Below are 21,292 nucleotides of genomic sequence, written 5' to 3'. Positions count from 1 at the left end.
CCTCCCTTATCAGGGTTTGGCTCCTTTTCTAATAGTGTAAAGGGGCTCCCCGGTGCCACTGCATCACCTCTAGTCCAGGGTGTCCTCCAAGCGGTTCAACTTGTCTAGCTAAAGGAGCACAGTCGCTTGGGGTTACACATGTAGTTTGAGTCGGTGGTAGGTAAAAGCTTTGACCATCACCTGCAGTGGTTTTATATCCTTTTTTTTTTTTTTTCCAGCATAGATCACTAGACCACACTGGAACCTCCCTCCCTCCTGAAGGCTGTAATGTGGATAAATAATGTGTTCAGCTATCTGTGGTTTCTGCACCCTTACTGCTGCCTTTCAAGTGAAAGAGATAACCTGACAACACCAACAGTTAAAATGAAGGAAGTGAACAACACTTCGTTTCACAACATAGAGCACCCTTAAGGTAATGTGTGCTAGAGCAGTTGGCTTATGCAGTGATTGCAGTACCCAAGTGAGCATGTCATGACGATGTGCTTGCCACCATAACAACGCTTTATTAATGATCAAACTAATGATCAAACTTGTATTTGACTTGCCTTTAATGGGATGCCTCTATTAGGACAGGGAGCTTACAAGTAAGAGCAAAATCACCTTGCAGGGCTGAACTGCCAAGCTCACCCTGACTTATTTTATTGGTGCAGTGGGGAAAAGGCAGCATTACATTACTTTAAAATGACAGATTGCACCACATGTAATGCTTCTAGAAAAGATAATTTTCCAGCTCCTGTATCTGACCAAACTGCAGATACACTGATGGATGAAGCTGGTCTGCAACAGGACCTTGAAATATTTAAGAAACCCACAATATGGCAGCTTGCAAGTGTCTGATCAGATTCTAGCATTTTGCAGTAACATGACATTTTTTTTTTCCCAAATAGCTTTTCAAAGACCACCTTAATTCTGTGCACTCTCTGAAAATAAAGCTGGCAGTACAGGGTCTGGATTTTAGAAGTCAGGAATCAGCTGCTGCCTACTGCTGTGTGTGAGGCATCCCATGTTGTTTTTTAAACTTAAGTTTGAGGACCAACCCAACATTTAAAATATAGTGAAACTTCTATAGGCTGCCTTTCAAAGACAATAGGGGCTTGATAGAGCATCAGTGACAGCAGGAATGGTCTTGAGGAAGCCATATTTCTCCGTGACTTTTATTGCAGGAACCAGTGAAAAAGAAATGAAAACTAGCAACACTAATGTTTAAAAATCAGCAACACCACCCATCTAGCCAAACCTGTGGCCTCTGTGCCACTGTGGGTCACACTTCATATTTCAGGGATTTAGTCCATGGGAAAATCACTGGCTGTTTTTTTCAGAACTGCCACTCAAAGAAAAATCACAAAGCACTCCTCACCCCTCAGCCCTGCTGCTCCAATCTCCACCCACACGCTATCCTGTCCCTAAGATGCTGGCTTGTAGCAGTGCTCTCTGCACTTTTATGAAGGACTTTCACCCTTGTGAACCAGTCCTGGTGTGGCCCAGACCTAAGGTAGGGAGGGATCTGCTGAGCATCCACTTGGGATGTGGCTAACATGAAGCAAAACAGAGATTTTTCTGTCATCATTTCTCTCCTTCCCTGTCTCTATTAACTGTGTTGCTCAGAAGACCTGGAATATTTCCCATGCACCAAGCTGTGCTCCTCTCCCTTCAGAGTTAATGTAGGGGAAAACACAGACCTCAGTGTGCAATGTCTCTCTTCCATCATCATTACCCAGAGGTTTTTAGGGGGATATCTCACACCTACCTGCCTAGGACTAGCACCCTTTTGCACCCTGCTCCTTGTCAGGGGACTGCAGCATCCCCCACTGTCATTAATAGGTCCTCATGTATTCTCCACAGACTCATAGAATCCTTACTTATCAGCCAAATCTCACAATTCCACACAAAATATGTCCAGTAGTCCCAAGTTCAGGCTGGCTGCCAGTCATTTTGGCTCAGCCAAAAAATGGTAACCATCTTTTATAGCGAAATGCAACAGAATATTTTTCTTGGTGTACACACATGAGGTATCTCCTACATGATTTAACGTTATTCATATTTAAAAACCATCTTAAAAAAAAAAAAGAGCTTTAAAAGCATCTGTCACTGTTGCATTTTGATTCTTTTGTAACTATACTCAGCTCGTGCTCTCTTTCTAACCCATATAAATAGCCAGCCTGGCTTCACTGGCATTTCTCATCGAATGATGGAGCTTGCTGGAGACCTCCGGAGACAGGAGCTCCGCATGCTGTCCACGAGAATGAGCAAAAAATTCCCTGCAGTGGTCAGAGGCAGCAGGACGGGTTTCTTGAGGTGATTACGGGTGACTGACACATCAGTCCTGCCCACACTGTTCCAGCAAAAAGTTGGAGGAAGGATACAACTGACAAATTACATAAAGCTCACCATGGTATTAGTCACGCCACTGCACGGTTCATCCATATCATTGAATTTTGTGCCGTCTCATATCCATGAACATACCTACACCTTCAGGTACTCCCAGCTGCTACACAGACATGTTTCAGTATTCTGTCTTGAAGTGGAGGATGTTAAAAAGCAGGGTTTCTAGCTCACGGAAACTTTCTTCCCTTCGCTCCCACAATCCCTATTGTTCCAATTTGCTTTCACAACATTTTGCACAAACTGACAATCTGAAGGCCTGAAAGGAGCAGCTGTCTGTTGAGAGCCAAAAATTCATGATCTTTTGGCTTCTTAAGCTCAAACAGAGTGTCCTAGTTTCAGTTAGGACAGAGTTAATTTTCCCCCTAATAGCTGGTAGGATGCTATGTTTTGGATTAGGATGAGAAGAGCACTGATAACATGCTGATGTTTTAATTGTTGCAGAGTAGTGCTTACACCAGGCCAAGGACTTTTCAGCTTCTTGCTCTGTTCTGCCAGCAGGCAGAGGCTAGGGGTGCAGCAGGAGCTGGGAGGGGACAGACCCACGACAGCTGACCCAAACTGGCCAAAGGGGTATTCCATACCATCTGACGTCATGCCAAACAATATATAGGGGTGGCTAGCCGAGGTGGGGGGGCCGGCTGCTCGGAGATAGGCTGAGCATCGGTCAGCGGGTGGTGAGCAATTGCATTGTGCATCACTTGTTTCATACACATTATTATTAGTAGTACTATTATTATTATTATTATTATTATTGTTATTGTTGTTATTATTGTTATTATTATTTTCCAGTCTTAATAAACTGTCTTTATCTCAACTCACAGGCTTCACTTTCCCGTTTCTCTCCCCCATCCCAGAGAGGGAGGGGGGAGGGTGAGCGAATGGCTGTGTGGTGTTAAACTGCCGGCCGGGTTAAACCACAACACAGAGACTCTGCAAACTCTGATGCAGCTCTGCAGGAACTGCTTGGGATTCAGAACACAATGAGCCTGAGGTGTGTTAGATCCAGTATTTCAAATAAATCACTGTCTTTTGATAAAAAAATGAATCCTGCCTTCCACTTTACCATCAGCTTTTTTTTCCAAGTTCTGCCTTCTAGTCATTAACGATCCTTTTTACTGTCCATAACATGTCTAAACCATAAACAGCATCATCTCCTAAATGAGGGATTTACCAGTAACATCTGGTCATTGATATATTCTACTCAGTGCAGCGATAAACTAACCTTATTGGGACAATCGTGAATTCACAAGAGGACTTAGACTTCACATCTCTGTTCACCACCACCAGACATGATTCCCCACTAGTTAAGCGAATGGCATTGATTTAGGCAGGTAGGCTCCATATACTGTGTGCTGGAAGAGTTAGGTGATTAAAGCACAGACCCTGCAAGTCAACAAGCAGAATGACGGAACACTTGAACTAAGAGGAAATGTGGTGTTGCTTAAAACCCAGCCACATTTACAAATTTGCTATTCTCAGCTGCCAGAAGCTTGAAATTCACAGCCCCTCCTATAGTTACAGGTAGGCATCACAATGTTTCCACATATCAAGTTGAGTTCTCCACCCAGAGAGGCTATGCAATAGACAGGAACAAAGAAAACACATTGCACATTGCCTTCATTCAGTAAAAGTCACAAGCCTTAAAAGTCTGAAGCCTTTGCAGCTCTAAAGAAACTGCCATCTTCAGTGTTTCCAAATAATATTGCAGCTGCTCTTATTCAATAACACTTCTTCCCTTAGCAAAAGCAAGACGAAAAATAATGCAAATGCATAGAAGATATACGATATATAATGTGAACATTATTATGGACCTCATTTAATCATTAATCTTTAACCTTCACAAATGTAGTGACAACATACAATGGTATTTGCTACAGGCAACTGTTCTTTCATACTCACACAACAGTAATATTTATAGCACCAGTACACATCCAAACAACAAAGGAGCATGAAAGGTAGTGATGAAAGATGCATTGTACCATAAGCAATAAATCAGAGAGCACTAATTTGCTGAATACTAAAGAAAAGGAAGCCACCTGAAAATAATGTTGTGATTAGCAACAAAAACCCTTTAAAAAGTGCTTAATGCTAAGCACATATTTGTTTCTTACCAAAGTCAGTTAAATTTAAGTTTTTATTCAGAATTAGGTATGCACTTAACTGCTTTGCCGAATTGGGAGCTAAAGGAGGATGACATGTGATGATTTCCATCCAAGACTACAGGATGAATAATGTTTTCAGGGCAATTCATGAAGCCAAACACATAGCTGCATCTCAGTCAACAACAAATACCACTGTCAGATTAAATTCTATTAGTATTCATTTGAGATTGAATTAGTGGTATTCTTGTAAATATCCTTTTTTCAATTTCTACTAAAAAGCTTTTCATCATGAAAAACTTCTTCAGGACACTTAGATACCTCTTGGAGCTGTTACAGGTAAACCTTTTTCCTTTACCCATCATATTCATGCAGCACTAGGGCAACAACTCAAGAAAGTCATGCATGAAACACTGAATTCATATCTTTGGTTTCTATCTTTGCAGACTTCCCATGATTTTCATACATGTGGGATTCTTTACTATGTATACATATGCATGTGTGTATTATCTTAAATGACAATTTAAAACATTTAGCTAAAGAAATCTCTACATGTATAATTTTCATTAAAGTAGTACTGTTCATCAAGCCATAAAGATTTGGTCTTTCCAGTATTTAGTGTAATTATTTTATTCAAATAATTAACTTTTAACTGATTTAAAAAGCAAAATACTTTTGTAAGTAAAATGATCAAAAGCTCAGGGTATATGGCCAATGCAAAGGCACCGAAGAACTCTTTAATCAGGAGAGGAGATGAATGAAGAAAGACATGGAAACAGTTATTAAATCCATCAGCATTGGATAGGACAAGACACGATGGACCTAAATTGCAGCAAGAATTTTAAGGTGGACATTAGGAACAACAACAACAACATTCTAATTGTAAGGCAAAGGAAAGCTCAGAGATAATTGCCTGGGGAGGCAGTGGAAGCCTATCCCAAGGGGTTTCTTGTTTGGTTAACTAACATCCATCAAGAAAAGTTTAAGAATAAATTTTTCTTGCCACAGGGATAGGAGACATTTCTGAGATGCTGTTCACCTGTATTTCTTCTGAGTCTAGGGTAAAAGCTAAGTAGAAAGTATTAGAGAAAAGGGAAATGGAGGAGAAATCATTTTGTTTTCTCTATTCCAGACTGAAGAGTCAGATGCTATGTTGTTCTAGTACAGTTATGGCATCCCATCACAATGGACACATTTCTATCACCTCAGTAGTAGGAATCAGCTACTTACATGCCCTAAAGTCTATAGAATACCATGGGTGAAGCAGTCTTCCCACTTATAAATTAATGGAAGCCTACAACCACCAGTCAATTTCCAATTAAGACGAATGCAAATACAAATACACCTAGTCTCCTTTAGTGGAATATTGTACTTTGCTCAGAATGGACTATAGGCTTAATTCCTATTTTCATATACATACATGCTCAACTTAGCAAAACTAGGTCCTGCTATTGGTCTTTGGTGATGTAAGTTAATATATCTGACTATGAGAAGAAATCTTTGATACAGAGAGCATCCTCATTCATTAAATTAGTTTCAGCTTCAGTCTATTGTAATATGACAGTGTCTTTGTAATGAAAGCCATTTGACTCATAGTCTCTCTTTAAATAAAGAGAATCCAAGCAGCTGCAGAGGTCGGTATCAAAGTGATGAGTCATAAAATGAATTTCAAACTCGGTTATGTAATGAATGCAAGCATATATACTCCTTTGCACAGAAATAAAGCAGAACCTTATGAAATGAATGAGAAATGGCCAGAAGGTGAAAACTGTTTTCTAGTCTTTGATGTAAGTTGCTGGTCTTTTTCAGTTTGAAGACCCCATAAAAGTTTTCCATTGAAGCTGTATATCCTCTACAGTAAATTTAAGCCTCCGCTGATAACTTTCCTTTGCTTAGTACTCCCACTGATCCCTTAGAAGATGAAAAGCACAGACATATGTGAACTCCCTGAATCCAGTGAAATTTAAAAGGGAAGAAAAATTATGTGCTTTGCAAGCATGCCTGAAAATGTTCATAATTACCTAGCTGTTCTGGTTGCAATTAAGGAAAGTGGATCCTGCTTTGTGTAAATAACCTAACATGAACAATGTTCTCCTCTCCAACCCACGACACCAAGGGATGTATGAACATGTGTATTTCAGAACAGTTTATCCAAGTAAGGTTTCTGTTGACTGCTTTTCCACTGCCTTCATACTAAATTAATTTCAGAAGATTTTCAGACTACTGTTCCAATATCCATTAATACTATTGATATTAATGAGGAATAAAGACCACCTAGTTGCAGTTTCAGCATGTATTCAGTTTTCTGTGAACAAATAACTGAGGACCAGCAAATACTGGACAATTTCGCACATCTGCTCTATACCAGGTACTTCCCTAGTTAAATAATTCCATCTGCAATCAGAACCAGCCCAATTTTAAAATTATTTCACTCAAGTTTGCTTGATTCTGCATGGAAATCTGTAGGATTTTGGCCATCGATGCCTGGAACATTGTCTGCAACTTTGGAATTAATCCAATGCAGTGTTCAGAAGGCCTCTTGCAATGAACAGAAGAGCCCCCAGTTTGAGTATCAGACATTCTTTCCACCAGTTGAAGCTTTGATCAGGCCATTACATCAATGGTACAGAAGTGATGTAAAACACAGCCAGGACCACATGGTGACTATTTTTACATGCTTTGCATGCTTTGAACAGCTGCACAAAACAACACACTGCAAAGAGAAGACAATGAGATTTGCTGTACCCTCATCTGAAGCTTTTAACCACGCATTTATTATTTATGTCAAGCTGTAAAAATGAGCTGTGCTTGGCAGTCCTAACAGCACTGAAATTATCTAGGTGAAGTAACACTGTGCTCAGCAGTTAACCTTCCTGCAAGTGGGGCATACCTGATGCATCTTAATTTTCATTATGAAAAAAAAAAAAGTTTTATTTTCCAGTAAGAAACATAATTCTCTCCCAGCTACATCTCTAGATACATTGTATATGTCATTCAGTTTTATTTAAATGTCTCAACCTATGCACATATTTAAGATTTTTTCACCCAGAAGCAGCACAGAAATACTAGAGATCATTACAGAAGCACTTCATTTTTAGAGGGAATCTTGTTGAAAGCAACATGCTGGGATACCGATCCTTCTTTATCAAATTCCTGTCTTGCAGGAAATAATGTGCTTTCCTAACCCACCCATCCCCTTCACTCTTTAGGGATTCACTTCAAATTTACTCAGCTTAGAGCTTTTCCATTCATGTATTGGATCACAGCTAAATGGAACAAACTTCAAGATTCATATCCAAGACAAATTCTACTCAAACTCTCCTTCTTTCAATCTGTTGTTTATGCTACAGCAAATGCCTTTGCCTTTAACAACCACTTCCTTTACTCTATTTCAAAAAAAAAAAAAAAAGCCCATTTAATCCATGGCAACAGCTAGGTCCTTTATTTTTAAGAGAACAACACAATCATCATCTGGCTCTTTTCATGGGTAAGGTTTGGGGATGGTTTTGGCCTACTCTTCCTTATTGACAGTTAATGGATGATTGGATGATCTAGAATAAAAACAACAATTCACTCCTAATACTAACAAAAATGAAAGAGGCTGTTAAAATTTATGGAAAATTTCTTGTCAGTTTCTGTACGGTGATAATTTCATCTTTGAGGAGTACAGCAGTAGTGTTAGTATTGGTTTGTATCAATGAACAGTCCCAGCCTTTATACATAGATATACTTCTTCATGTCTCCATATAGATATTATAACTTAAAACAGTAACAGGCACTGGGCAGAGAAATACTAATTTCCCATGCTAAGAACCACACAAAATCAACCATTAAAATATTTAGAACCACTATTTAATGCTACTTAATGTATTGCCTATAACAGTGACCATGTTTTTTCTCTTTCTTCATGAGCAAGCCCAAAACTATGTAAGTCACAGCTTCCATAATCCACCTGGTACAACTGGTACAGTTACTGCACACTAAGGTACCACATTCTCTGGCAATAAAGTGAATCTTCTTCCTGCACTCGGACAGCTGTAAAAGGCATCTTTATTGACTGCCATGCTGCCTCACTTCTTCTGGCATGGGTTTGTCTGAGACCTCTAAAGATATTTATATACTCTACTGCTGCACTGGCACTCGCTATCCTTTGTGTGTTTGCATCTCACACTGAAACATCTTGGCATAGACATCAGAAAGTCCTAGCTTCTAACCTTTGCCCTGCCGTAATATAATTATTATAGAGTTGCTAGGGAGCAGAGAGAGTTTTCCACAAGAGTTGTACAAGTAGGCTTGTGCAGTTTTTTGACCGGGGAAAGACAACTTCAGCAGCATTTTGATGTGCCCAGAACTCACACTGACTGAAGGAGCTGCAGTGCTCTTCATCAAAGAACTTTCATGTGTCATGAACCACAACAGTGCTGTTTCTTCACCAGTATATTGTGCAGTCTTCTATCCATGTGCAATTGCCATCATAATAAGCAAACATCCATATGTAAAGTATCACATACAGGCAAAACATTTTATTTTATTTTATTAAGTTTAAGTGTTTTTATAGCGTTTTTTGAATTGTTTGATTTTGCATATTCCTGACAATTGTTCTCTGCCTATCTCTATAGCCAGTGTACAACTTTCCACACTTACCTTTCTCAAAGAACAAGACATACTGCTATTTATCTTCCATATTTCTATTTTATTCTCCTTTCATTTTTGGAAAGTCAGAAAGAGAGTGAGGGAGCAGAATGAAAACAGCATTGGCAGAAAGACATTATATTTTTAAAATAGAACTGCATTTCTGCCATTAATGTAAAAGCTATCTAGTCATAACTTTAATCTAAATCTAACCTCATGAAAAAAGGTTTTTTCAGTTGTCTTCCTGACCAGTCCCTTTCAATAAGTTTCTTCAGTAGCTTAGAACTGGAAAGCAATTTTAAGATAAACACATACAGCAACACCTTCCTGCAACAAAGAAACAAACAAAAAAATACCCACGTCTTCTATCCAAACACACATTTTCAGTATTTTTTTCAAACAAAAGCTTGCTTTACTAGCCATATTGTGTTAAGAACGTATTCAGAAGCTGTCCGCTAGGTTTTTATTGTTACACGGGTTTGGAGGTGTTTTGCTTTCCAGTTCTCCTCTCTTTCTCACAGTGCTCCTGATTCAAATAGTGGTAAAAGAGGAAACAAACAAAGAAAAAGACGACTCTTTTTTTAATTAGTGTTTCACAACTCGTTATTTGATTTATTAATTATCTTCATAAAGTCAAGTACCTAGAAGTTAATTGCAAATATTTATTATTTGCAAAGTAATAAATAAATAAATAATGAATTTCTAAGTTAAACTGATATACAAAACTTATCTTGGGGGTAAATAAAGACAAACTCAGGAGACTCTGAGAAGTAAATTCCTCAGATTGAGTCACCAGACTTCTTGTTTCTTAAGTGGTTTGCCCAGTCCTGTTTCTAATGAGAGGCAAGGTGTTTTTTTTTAATGACAGAGTAATGGTAATATTCAGAAAGCTTCAACTGAGCAGCCTCGGTGTGGTAACTATGCATTGTGATAACTATGTGCATTGGTATGGGATGCCTCATTGAAAGGACTGGACCAGCTGGGTGATGGGCTGCTCACTTAGTTAAAGCGTGTTACTTTTGCCAAGTAACAAATTCAGTCTGATAGTCAAATATTGCCCTTAGTCACCAGCTCCCCTCCAAACAGTCAATCTTGAAGAAAGCTCTTGAGATGTAAACACAACTTTAGGAATACTGCTCCCATCCCCCCCAGTTTTCTCCCCTCTGTTTCTTTCTTCTCTCTCCCCACTATGGATAAAAAAAAAAAAAAAAGGTGTGACAAAAATGTCTGCTGGTCTGTGAACATTTCAACATCCAGTATTAAGTCAACAGCTACTGCTCTTGGTCCAACATTTTGCTCCCTAGTCAGCTAGATTAACCCAGAGTCAAGACTTCGAAGAGTTTCATTCTGACTCCCACCACAGTCTAACAAACCAGTTGTGCTTACATGACCCACAGGTTGTGCAAGTCATTTGTCTCAGGTGTTCAGAGGGAAAAGTCGCAATGGTCCACAATATACAATGAAGCAGACAAGGAAGCAGACAAGATGTCCTCCTGGACTGCAGAGCTCTTTCCAAACTAACCGTTGCTGCAAGTGCATTGCACGTACCATTTCATGAATTAGGCAAAAGGCAGGAAAATTTAATTAAGAATAGCAGTGAGGTTTTTTGAAAAGTAACAGTAAGGCATCTGAGATGCTGCACAGTGGTCTTTGGGCACTAGTGAGATTCTTCCATAAACAAACAAACAAACCAAACAAACAAAGCACCATCACCACCACCACCACCACCAAAACCACACAGATGACCAGTTTCATTCTGGTTTAGATTTTTTTATATCTGCTATGGTTCAAACGAAAGCTGATGACTTCTAATGCTGTGACTCACCAAGCCTTGGGTAAAGGGCTGTTTTTTAATTTCGGCAGCCTTACCAAGCTTATCTCAGGTGAGCAACGCCCTCCTGCCCAGGCTCATGGGAGCCCTGGAGGCAGCTTCCTCAGTGCCCGAACAAACTGTGGCACTCCAAACTCACTGTTCATGAAGCCATGCAACACCCTGCCTGCTCTGCTGGCCCTGTATTTCCAGGTTTGCTACCTACACACACTTGATTTTCATCACCCTAGAAAGGAGAGCCTAGACTCAGTTTCACAGCCTGCTTGCAGAGCTGTCTTTTGCTCTGTGGCACAGCATTTCCCCAAAGGGACCCAGGACCCTCTGAACAAACAGAGGGACAACTCCATTTTTTGCCCTGCTGAGGGCCCACCAATACACATCCCCATGTCTCCCCCTGTCCTTGGCAAGCCTGAAGAGCAGGCAAAGCATCCCACAGGCCCCGTGTGGCTTGGGCAGCTTGCAGAAGCCTAACCCAACTGATGTACTTGGCAGCTCTGCTGCAATGTTCCTTCTGGACCGGAGGCTCTTGGCACAGCCCAGCCTTTTCATCAGCTGGATTATTTTCCAGCTGCTCTCTCTACTCTCTGGCTGGCTCCTCCAGCAGCCTTCTGGCAACACACTTCCTCAGGGGACTTCTGGCCCCCCATCCCAGGCAACATCCCCCAGACGGAAGACCACTGCAATATAATACTAATATTGTCAAAGCCCAACAGCTGCACTGGGCCTACTGGGGCAGCATCATCAAATTCAAGCTTACATCTGTTGAGGTCCTGCACAATACTCATCTGAAAACAGTATTGGACAAAAGCTTTGTGACTGTTTGTTCGTTTTTTACAAGTCATGTTGCCTGTTAAAATTTCCACATGATCACTTTACTGAGCGATTTTAATCAGGAGTGTTTTCATTAACATGCTTATTGGATTAGTTTGTCTTGCGCTTAAATTGCTCATCTTATCTGTGAGGAATATAACATGCTAGACTGTATTTCCCTTAGTGTCAGAGGTAAAAGTTATTATCCTGCTTTTAATAGTTATTTTTGAACTCTTTCCATGGTACTTTATGAAAGACCTCTTCAACATAGAATAATATTGTACAACCTACCCTGCACGGTACATCTGTTTTGAGTTACTCTTCCCTTGAGACACTAAGAGTTAATATAGGATTTTGAGGACATGTAACTGAAACAGAGTGCAAGAAGTATTTCACAGTGATGATGAACACCCAAGATGAATACAGAAAGTTATGCAGGATCCTAAGCCCCACTGTTTCCCACAGGCGCAAGGACCCCACATACCTTTCTGATGCCAGGCTGTGCTGTTCTGTTTATTTGCATGGTCAGCAGCAACATGGGGGTACAGATTTCAGTCCAAAGTGTAGCAGGTGGGTGAGCGGGCAGTTATTGGGCTACCTTCTGATTCCAGCTGTTTGGAAACACCAGTTTAGAGTTTAAGTGCTGTTCAACTAGCTGTGCTGTTCTCAACCTGTATCAGGTCAGTGGTCTATTTCTCTCTCTTCTCTGGAAGCATTTGCCAGTAAAGACACAGCCATAGGTTACCACAAATTAAGATGCAAGCAAGGATCCTCTCAGTTGACTGTATGACACAAAACTTATTAACATGACTTGCCATAGTGTGCTAACTCGATTGTATTAACCTGTCCTGTGACCTCTCTAGCAAAATATTTCCAAAAGTTGGGTGAATAGTGCACAAATTGATTTAGCTTAATTCCCTTCCACTGCAGGTTAATGCAAAACACCACAAGCATTTCAAGGGGCAGGGAAAGCTCTTTTATAGTAATCTACTCTTATTAAAATAACACATTATCAAATTATTATCCTTTTTTTTTTAATTCAAATCCTTATTGTTAAATTATCTTTTTAAAATGTGTCTTTCCCACAATGTCTCTTGTGGTGTTCTGGAGTCCTTGGAGCCACAGAAGTTGTGTAAAGTTTATTTACAAGTATTTACACACTAGCCACAATTATTAGACTAATTATCTGCCTCTGTCACTGAAAAGGGTTCCTATACACTCAGTCTGCTTTAACCACAGTCTTCCCTCAAAACCACCTTCACTGCTCTGGTTCCTATATCCAGTCACTGTGGCAAATAGCTCTAAAGCCTTATCTGGACAACATCTAGCATGGTCAGTTGATCAAACAGCATCTAGTTGGGTCCAGCTGTAGGTACCTAAGAGAAAAGAAGCCAGATCAGAGCTCCTGTTTGCAAATATTTAATCAATCTTCAATCACCACATCCTGTACTTTCCCATTAGTTAGAAAGTTTAGTTTCTTTAAACATGCACTTAAGCCTCACTCATTACTAGCTGCATGTGTTCAACTTAAACCATGTGTCTTTGATTGCTGATATTGATATTTGGCCATTTCTAGTCTCCACATCCCCAGCTCACAATACATCAGATATCTTGTGTAGATCTCTTGGTTTTCTCATAGACTACAAAATCGTGGTATTATCGTATTATCCAATGACCCAAGCTACATCCCTGTTATTGTCAAAATGCTGCTCCTGAAACTAGGTTAATTATCTCAGTTGTAGTTTTCCCAGCTAAGTTCGCTTTTTTCAAGTCATCAGAGGGTGACAAAACAATCCAAACCTTCTGCATGCTTTATGGATGAATTTACCAAAACCCTGCTGAACTTGCAATAGGGAAACAATTTAAAATTCTGAATCCTGGACTGTGTTTTCAGCTTATTTCCTTGGCCCAGGCCATGACACATAACTTCTGTAATCATGCACAAAACTCCAGCAAGCTCCATACATAAACATTCATTCTCTCTTGCATCCCATTCATCTCCCCTAGCTTTTACATGTTTGAAAGGCTGCACTTCACACTTACTCACCTTCAGCTTAGAAAAAAAATAGAAAAGAAAAGGAAAGAAGAAAAGTATAAAACAGATGAGCACTTCAGTCAAGTAATGCTGGCAGGTGCTTGAGCTTGTGCTTCTGTTTCACAGGAAAACACAATTAAATCTTATTCCTTGGCTTCTGGATCACAGTACTATAGACCCTCTTCACAATTTCACTGCAGAAAGAGCACCATGGAAAACATCAGCCATAATGTTTGTCTCTGGAAAACTATATTAAATGCAGATTCTCTTCTCTGTGTGTCTTAAGATATCCCCTCCATTATCACATGCCTGTAACGATACTCCAGTAAAAAAAGTATTTGCTTTCAAGCAGCCTGTCTGTGTGGGCTGCTAGACTACACTAAATCAGCTTTTTCAAAACGCCCAACACACACAGTGGCTTTTATCACCATTTAAATAAACTGTTTGAACCGTAGAAGCACATTTAGATTGGGAAAAAAAGTCACCTTTGCCAGTGCTGTGATAAGAAATAAACATGAGACCTCTGTAGAGCTTTCAGTTTTGTGGAGCAGCTCCCTAATCTACTTACTAGAAGTCCAGGATGAACTGGGAAAGGTTATGGGCATGTCTATGTTACCATTTTAGTTCAGATCAAGAGTTCCAAACCTCCTGATCGTCCCCACTTACTATGCTTTGCTTCACATGTTTGAGCAGTCCAGGAGAACACAAGGTAGATGTCTTTCAAATGAAATTTACCTGGAAGAAGCTTTCCACAAGTCCCTTTACAGGACACCAGTTGCTGACGGCAAGAAGCAGACTAAACTAATCCAAAGTAAATCCACCTGAAATGTGCAATCTTGGTCTTCAGCACCAACTGCTGTGCTCTACAGATCTACTCTCGCTGACTGATACAGACAAACAACCCAGGTCAACCCAAATACCATCCTTCTCAGGCACCTCCTTCTATGACTTTGTTTCATCGCTGTGAAATTTCAGAAGTTTCAGAGCTGGAATTCAACTACACCTCAAAGCTATTGGATATTTCTTCAAACACAACTGTGCTTCTTGAGGCAGACAAAACTGGGCTAAAAATATTGTATGTATTTACTTACTTGCCAGAAACGTGGTGTTTCTGCGGAGGTACCATCATGCAGATTCTTCTGCAGTTTGAGCAATTCTTCTTCCATGGCTGGCTGGAAACTGGCAAGAAAAAGGAATAAACACAAAGCCAAAAAACAGAAATAATCAAGTAAATAAAACATGAATCTTTGGTTGGTATGAATCATAATATGCAATGAAGTTAGACAGGCATATGCCTGCTCTTGTTCTGGCCCCAACTGAAAAGTATATGGCCTTGAAGTGCTAAAGATCAACATGAAGTCTCCAAATGCTGAGACAGCTGTGTCCACTTTATCAGTCAATTCACATATGATGGACTACTTTGAGCACCCTTTTGGGTTGTTCTGTGTCACATTTGGATGACAAGGCTTAGGGAGATGAATGTACAGACTGGTGGATGTAACACCACAACAGGAGCACCTCTATCAGAGATGGATGTGCAGCAGTTTCTGGGGTGAAGCAGTACAACACCTGAGTAGTGTACAGCAAAAAAACAGCTGGAAGCAAGCAGTATACAGCCTGATAATGCTTTGAAGAAGGATTCAGAGAGGTGGCATTAAAAGGCACTTTTAATATCACCGATGTACCAAATTCAAAGTAAGGGCTTTTTCATTTAGGCAAGAGAATAAAAATATAGCCACACATAAGCAGCTCACCACAATTATTTCATCCTGTCCCATCACACACACGCACAGTCTATGGCTACGTGTGTCTATCCCTGCCAAGAATGGTCTCCAAGGAGAGATAACTGTGTGCTATCATCCTGAAATGCATTAATTAGATCTGGGGAAGTTATTAATAGTGGCCAACTTCTTTAGAAAATTTCAGCCTTGCTTACTGCCTGTGTATTACCCACAAACATCAATAAATCTCAAACTATTGATTGCTCTGCAAGGGTTGCTTACATTAGAGGTGCTGCCAGGGCCCTGAAGGCATGAACAGCCCTTTCAGTCTCTGGTGGCCTCTACCGAGGACAAGCTCTACCCCTGCCCATGGTTCAAATGGTTTTTATGGATGGCTTCTGGTTCCTCGCACAGCTCTCTCAGGGTTCTCCACGAGTACTGCTGCTATAAATGCACTTGTTAGGAAGCTTTTGCAAAATGACTTGCACAGCAGGGTCATGTGTTCCTCTGTGCAGCATGTGACAAGCTTTCTTAAAATACCTGGGTTAAAAATAAAGGCATGGATTTATTTACAAAACACTGAAAATGCAAATACAAATATAAGTCATATTCAAGGCACCAGGTCTAACCAAATATCATCCAGATGAAAGTAAGTATCCAAAGGACTGAAAAAATAAAAATGACTCATCTCAGAAGTTCTTGTATAAGGAGAGAAGAAAGCTTCCCACAAACTAAATTTGGATGTCAGTCCAAGAAATCTGTAGGAAAGTGAATACTTCTGTTTTCTCTGTTCAGCCTGAGCTACCTGGAAGCAGTCTAATTCTCCAAGAAGTGCTGCCAAATGTTCTCAGAGAATTGGGTCCTTTTAAAATGTCACCCTAAATACAATCCACAGCATTCAAAAATGACAGGTCATTTCTGAAAATACCATTTTTTTTTAACCTGGGAGCTTAATGATAATAACACACAGGGTATGCAAGCAAATTTACTTCCTGAATGGCAGAACCATTAATTTAGTGAAATTCTTATGAATGCCTAATCTTCCGTCAGCTAATAATGTAAGAGTGGCCACATCAGATTGTGCCGAAGGTCTACCTAGCCTCATATTCTGCTGAGAATGGCCCAAACCGGAAAAAGAAACAGGCAGAATAAGCACAGAACAATATTTAATCAACCTGCTCTTCCAACGATTTGTAGTTCCAGTACTTGGTGAGACACAGGTAGGATCACTGAATAACACTACCAGAACAGTGACCCAGTAGAGGTTGTCCATTTGTATATATTGTGAATAAAAAGAAGGTTGCCTGCCAGAATGTTGCACGCAAGATTTGCCACAAAGCAAAGCTTTCTACAAAATCTGAAGTAGGATATACTCCAAAAAAGCATATAGCCTTGGGATCAAATAATCAGGCTTGGTAAGTGGTGAAACAGATGAACATATTTTTGGGAAGCAAAGCCCAGCTAGCCTATATTTAATTTCTTCACAAAATCTATATTTATCCAATACTTTTCACAGTTCTACTGTCATAATTAGCGTTTCTAATCAGAACATATATATATATAATATATATATATTATAGGTAGGTCCTTATCAGAAGACATTACTGAACTACTGTGTATCAAAACAACTGTGGCTGGCTGAAGAAAAAAAAAGGGGGGGGGGGACTTTTCCCCACTCCAAGTCTGTAACCTCAACCTGGAACCAGCTGAATCCCCATGGACAGCTGGGATCTGCCGCAAATGCTGTCTTTGACATGTCACTTGGCTTTCTTCTCCCAACCACCCTCCAGCTTCCTGCTCGCAGCTTTCTCCTCGCAGAATCCCAAAAGGAAATATCTATCAGTCCATTTTGAAGGCAAGAAAATAAGCTGTCCTTTGAACTGCCAGTGCTTGACAGGATTATAGTAGCTGAAAAAGAGTCTTTAAACAGAAAAAAAGAGAAACATTTCATGAAAGAGTTGTCTCCAAATTAATAATGTCTGCACTAAAAAGCACACAAGAAAGAAAGTTAGCTTAAACCAGAACTGCATCTTGAGGAAAGCGTGCCCGTCTCTGCTGTGCTCTCAGCCCTGTGCAGCTACTGTGAAGCCATTCCCAACCAGATAAGGACCAGGCAGAAGGCACATAGCTTTGCAGCAACTGGATAAAAATCTGTTGAGACTCTAAACAAATCCTAGGGAGTGAAGAGAGGACTCTACAACATGCACTCCTGGCGCTGAGGAGGAAGCATGACGGCATCGGTGTCCTCTTCCCCTTGCTGTCCCCTCAGCAATGAGCACTGATGCTCTGCATGTTCAGGAGCTGTAGGAGGTGAGATCCTCCCAAACGGCAATGCCAGCCAACGCTGCCCTTGCCATGGGACCCATCCCAGGGAATTCTTGAGCATCACCAGGGTGCCTTTCCCATCACCCCTCCTCCCCCTCTGGTAGGAGTAAGAGGACTGTGATCCAGCTTCTTCTTCCCACCCCTCCTCCCCAGGACAGCACCAGAACTTGCGCCTGTATGGCTGAAAAGCTCTGTGGCACACAAGAGCAGGCCAACCAGGAAGAAATGCAACAACCTGAGCATAGTCAATGAGAAGGAACATAACTCCTCTAGCAAACCTGCACCCAACAAGACTGAAAAGTCAGGTCAGAATTTAAACCTCTCATCTTTTCCTCCAGTATGCACAGTACCACTGATGTGTATAAAATTGAGTAGCAAAACATCAGCCAAGGTAGAATACTGTCCATATGGCATTCAGTGCATTCACATTCATATTCAAGTTCACAAACACTTCAGGATTTATGGAAGTTGAAACCACTCACTCAAGGCAGTTTCCATACCTAATCGTCATATCAATCAGTGGAATGAAGCAGTTTCTCAGGGATTACCAATTAGACTCTCCCAGTGTTTGATTCGTTATTTTTTTAACCCACCTTGAGGAGAGCACTTAAAACATATAACTTCCTTTGATACAAGCTCCACTATGAACATGACAAGAAAGTGAGAGTATTTCATCTTCCTGTACAGCGTACTTAACAGCGCAGTAAAATCTGCCAAGATTTAGTGTGCCAAATATGACATATTCTGTCTGAGAACAGAGTTGTATAAGTCTAAAAATTAGCTATGATGTTACCTTGGGCAATAATAATAACTAAGATACTTTTCAGGCAGCTATATGATTATCCAGTTTACATTCTCTTTATGCAAGGATGAATTACATTTGCAGGAGTTACATGAACAGGGGTATACAGGGAGGTGTTCAGCTTGTTTATATTCTCCATAATCACTCACTCTCCTCTCATAATCAAGTCTATAAATGTAACAAAAGGAAAGAAAGAGAATTGGTTTAGCAGTCAACTGACGATGTACTGCATTTTGGATTCATTTTCATTGGAAGCCGTGGCCATTCAGTAATGAAGCTAGATTGTACAAAATACAAATTGTTGTTGCTTCAGGCTTGTCTTCACTGTTGTATTAACACTAGAAACAATCCTGCCATTACTGCTACAGTAACTCCAACTCCTACCCATGCACAGAGATTTCAAACCTGCCTTTAAAATCTGTCTCAGAAATCACAAGATGACAGAATGATTGAGGTTGGAAGGGATTTCTGGAGGTCCACAAGGAAGACCTCCTAGAACTGCTTGTCCAGGACCATATCTAGTTTCTGAAGATCTTCAAGGAGGGAGACTGCACCATCTTCTGGGCAACCTGTGCCAGTGCTCAATCATCTACATAGTAAAGAAGTGTTTCCTCAACTAGAAGCACAGGACACTGCTTCCATTAAACTAATTCAGGAGCTGCAAATACAGTTATTCTGTCTTTCAAATATTCCTTCAAAATGTAGTCCTTCCTTCAAGTCAGAGGACCTCAAGTACAGTGATTTTAAAGCAATAGCTTAAACCATCACCTTGGTGACGTCCAACTAAATCTCATGATCATGTCCTGAGTACCACCATCAGACTAGCCCTGTTTTGCACATCTCCAAATATAGGAACTGCAACCACAGTTTACCTTGAATGAGATTTGCAACCATCAAAAAGGTTACTAATTCCTACTCCAAGATCTGGTAAATGTACCTTAGTAAAAGCAGATAACGATTTTGCATGGTATTCTTTCTGTTTTAAAAGGACATTTTGGGGGCTAATAAGCAAGATTGAAATGCAGAAATCTTTAGGCTTATAGCACTAAGGAAAGAAAACTCAATGTATGGAAATTCAGGGTCTAAACCTGCCATATTATCTCAAGCCTTTAAATATCAATCTGCCTATCTCTGCATAGGCTTTACTAATACAATAGTCATTTTTATACCCAAATGGGTATTTATAAGTCAGTGGGTAGCTAAGGGATGGCACCCATAGGAATCCGTTTGAAAGAGGTGAATGTATTGTTGTCTCCTAATCTTGACTACTAGCGATGTGCTTCTGTGTGATCACATTCATACACAGGAGCAGCAGTCACTCTGCTCTTCCCTGAGTAGCTATGTCTGTTTTCCTAAACGTAGGATAAACACTCCATGTAAGATTAAAAGTGATACATGTGGATGCAAAGATAACCGTAAAGACAAAGGAAAGATTCGCATCTGCAATAGCAAGCCATGTGAACCACTGGAGGCAGGCCTGTAGGGTGGAACACTTAGTGCTGAGGACCTAATTTCCAGACTGTAATGTGTTTGTTATTATTTTCAGACTAACTCTAGTCTGGCCTCCTAGTGTGGATGGTCATTTGCAGCTGAAGTGCTGCACTCCAGCACGTCTTCCAGGTTAATTTCCTCTTAAAACAACACAGTTCATGAGCTCTGAGACCACACCACTGCACAAAACAAATCACAGCAAGTGTGGGTAACCAGGAGGTTCAGTTCAAAACTGCACTCTGGTCCAAACAAAACATTAATGTAAGCGCACCCTCAGTGATTAACTGATGCTACCAAAATGCAGTCTTACTCCATGACACACACTGCACCTGGGGAGAGAGGGTAAAGGAAAGAGAGGATGGAAAGGATGAATCCACTTAGAAGTCTGGCCAACTTTGAAATCTTTTTGCCAAGAACTGAAGAACTAATCAACTAGGTCATAATGGCACCATATATCTTTTCTTCCACTGAACTGTCCAACATTTTTTTTCTTGTCATTTATTACATTGACTATTGGTTGTGCTTTATATAGAAAATCACACCTGATTTTAAGCATTTGAAGACTGTCAGGGGCACAGCTGTGAGGGAATAAGATTACTTTCAGTAATCACACTGGAGGAAAGCGGTACATAATTCTGCACCAGAAGAGCTTTTAAGCTAAAAGATGGTATTGGAATGAGAGCAAAAGGACACAAAATGGCAATGAGTAAACAGAATCTGGAAAAACAAGAGATTTATAACCATCGGCGTGTTTGAACTGTGTAACTAGTTTCCAGCAGAACCCAGGAGACAGATTTTTCAGATGAAATTTAATCATTTTCTAGAGGAAATTGCTAGATATAGTTGCCTACAATGCTGGAATATAGCCAGAAACTTCCATAAGGACTTCATTCCATAAGGGCTACATCAAATCCCAGCATTGACAAAGGTTATGAGGATCATTCACCCCAGTGCAAAAGAAGTTAACTTTCTGCTCTCACAGGAGAAGGATGGTGGTTTTGCTTCCTGTCTGAATGAGTGGTAGGGATAGTCAGAGCAGCAATATTATAAAAAATTAAGTCTCTAGATTTCAAGAGTCATTGCCTTCCCCCTTCTTTGGCATATAGATAGATGATCACGGGGTCAACTCTAATTTTAGATATCATAGATCTCTTACCTACA

The 21,292-nt window shown here is 40.3% G+C and overlaps 1 long non-coding RNA gene across 4 annotated transcripts in view; it reads right to left on the bottom strand.

Moving 5' to 3' along the window:
• Positions 1–21,292, bottom strand: part of LOC308187286 — a 93,804-nt gene that overhangs the window by 34,259 nt on the left and 38,253 nt on the right. For 3 of the 4 annotated variants that reach the window (XR_013944578.1, XR_013944579.1, XR_013944580.1), the window contains 3 exons: positions 14,884–14,971; positions 13,805–13,986; positions 12,242–13,133 (listed from right to left, as the gene is read on the bottom strand). This is a non-coding gene — a long non-coding RNA (uncharacterized lncRNA). Of the gene's footprint in view, positions 1–12,241; positions 13,134–13,804; positions 13,987–14,883; positions 14,972–15,795; positions 16,054–21,292 lie in introns of all 4 variants that reach the window. The other variant, XR_013944577.1, reaches the window with a different exon arrangement.

Source organism: Anser brachyrhynchus (assembly GCF_964034855.1).
Source record: "Anser brachyrhynchus genome assembly, contig: SCAFFOLD_92, whole genome shotgun sequence".
Taxonomy (NCBI): domain Eukaryota; kingdom Metazoa; phylum Chordata; class Aves; order Anseriformes; family Anatidae; genus Anser; species Anser brachyrhynchus.
This window is presented reverse-complemented; position numbering and strand designations above follow the sequence as displayed.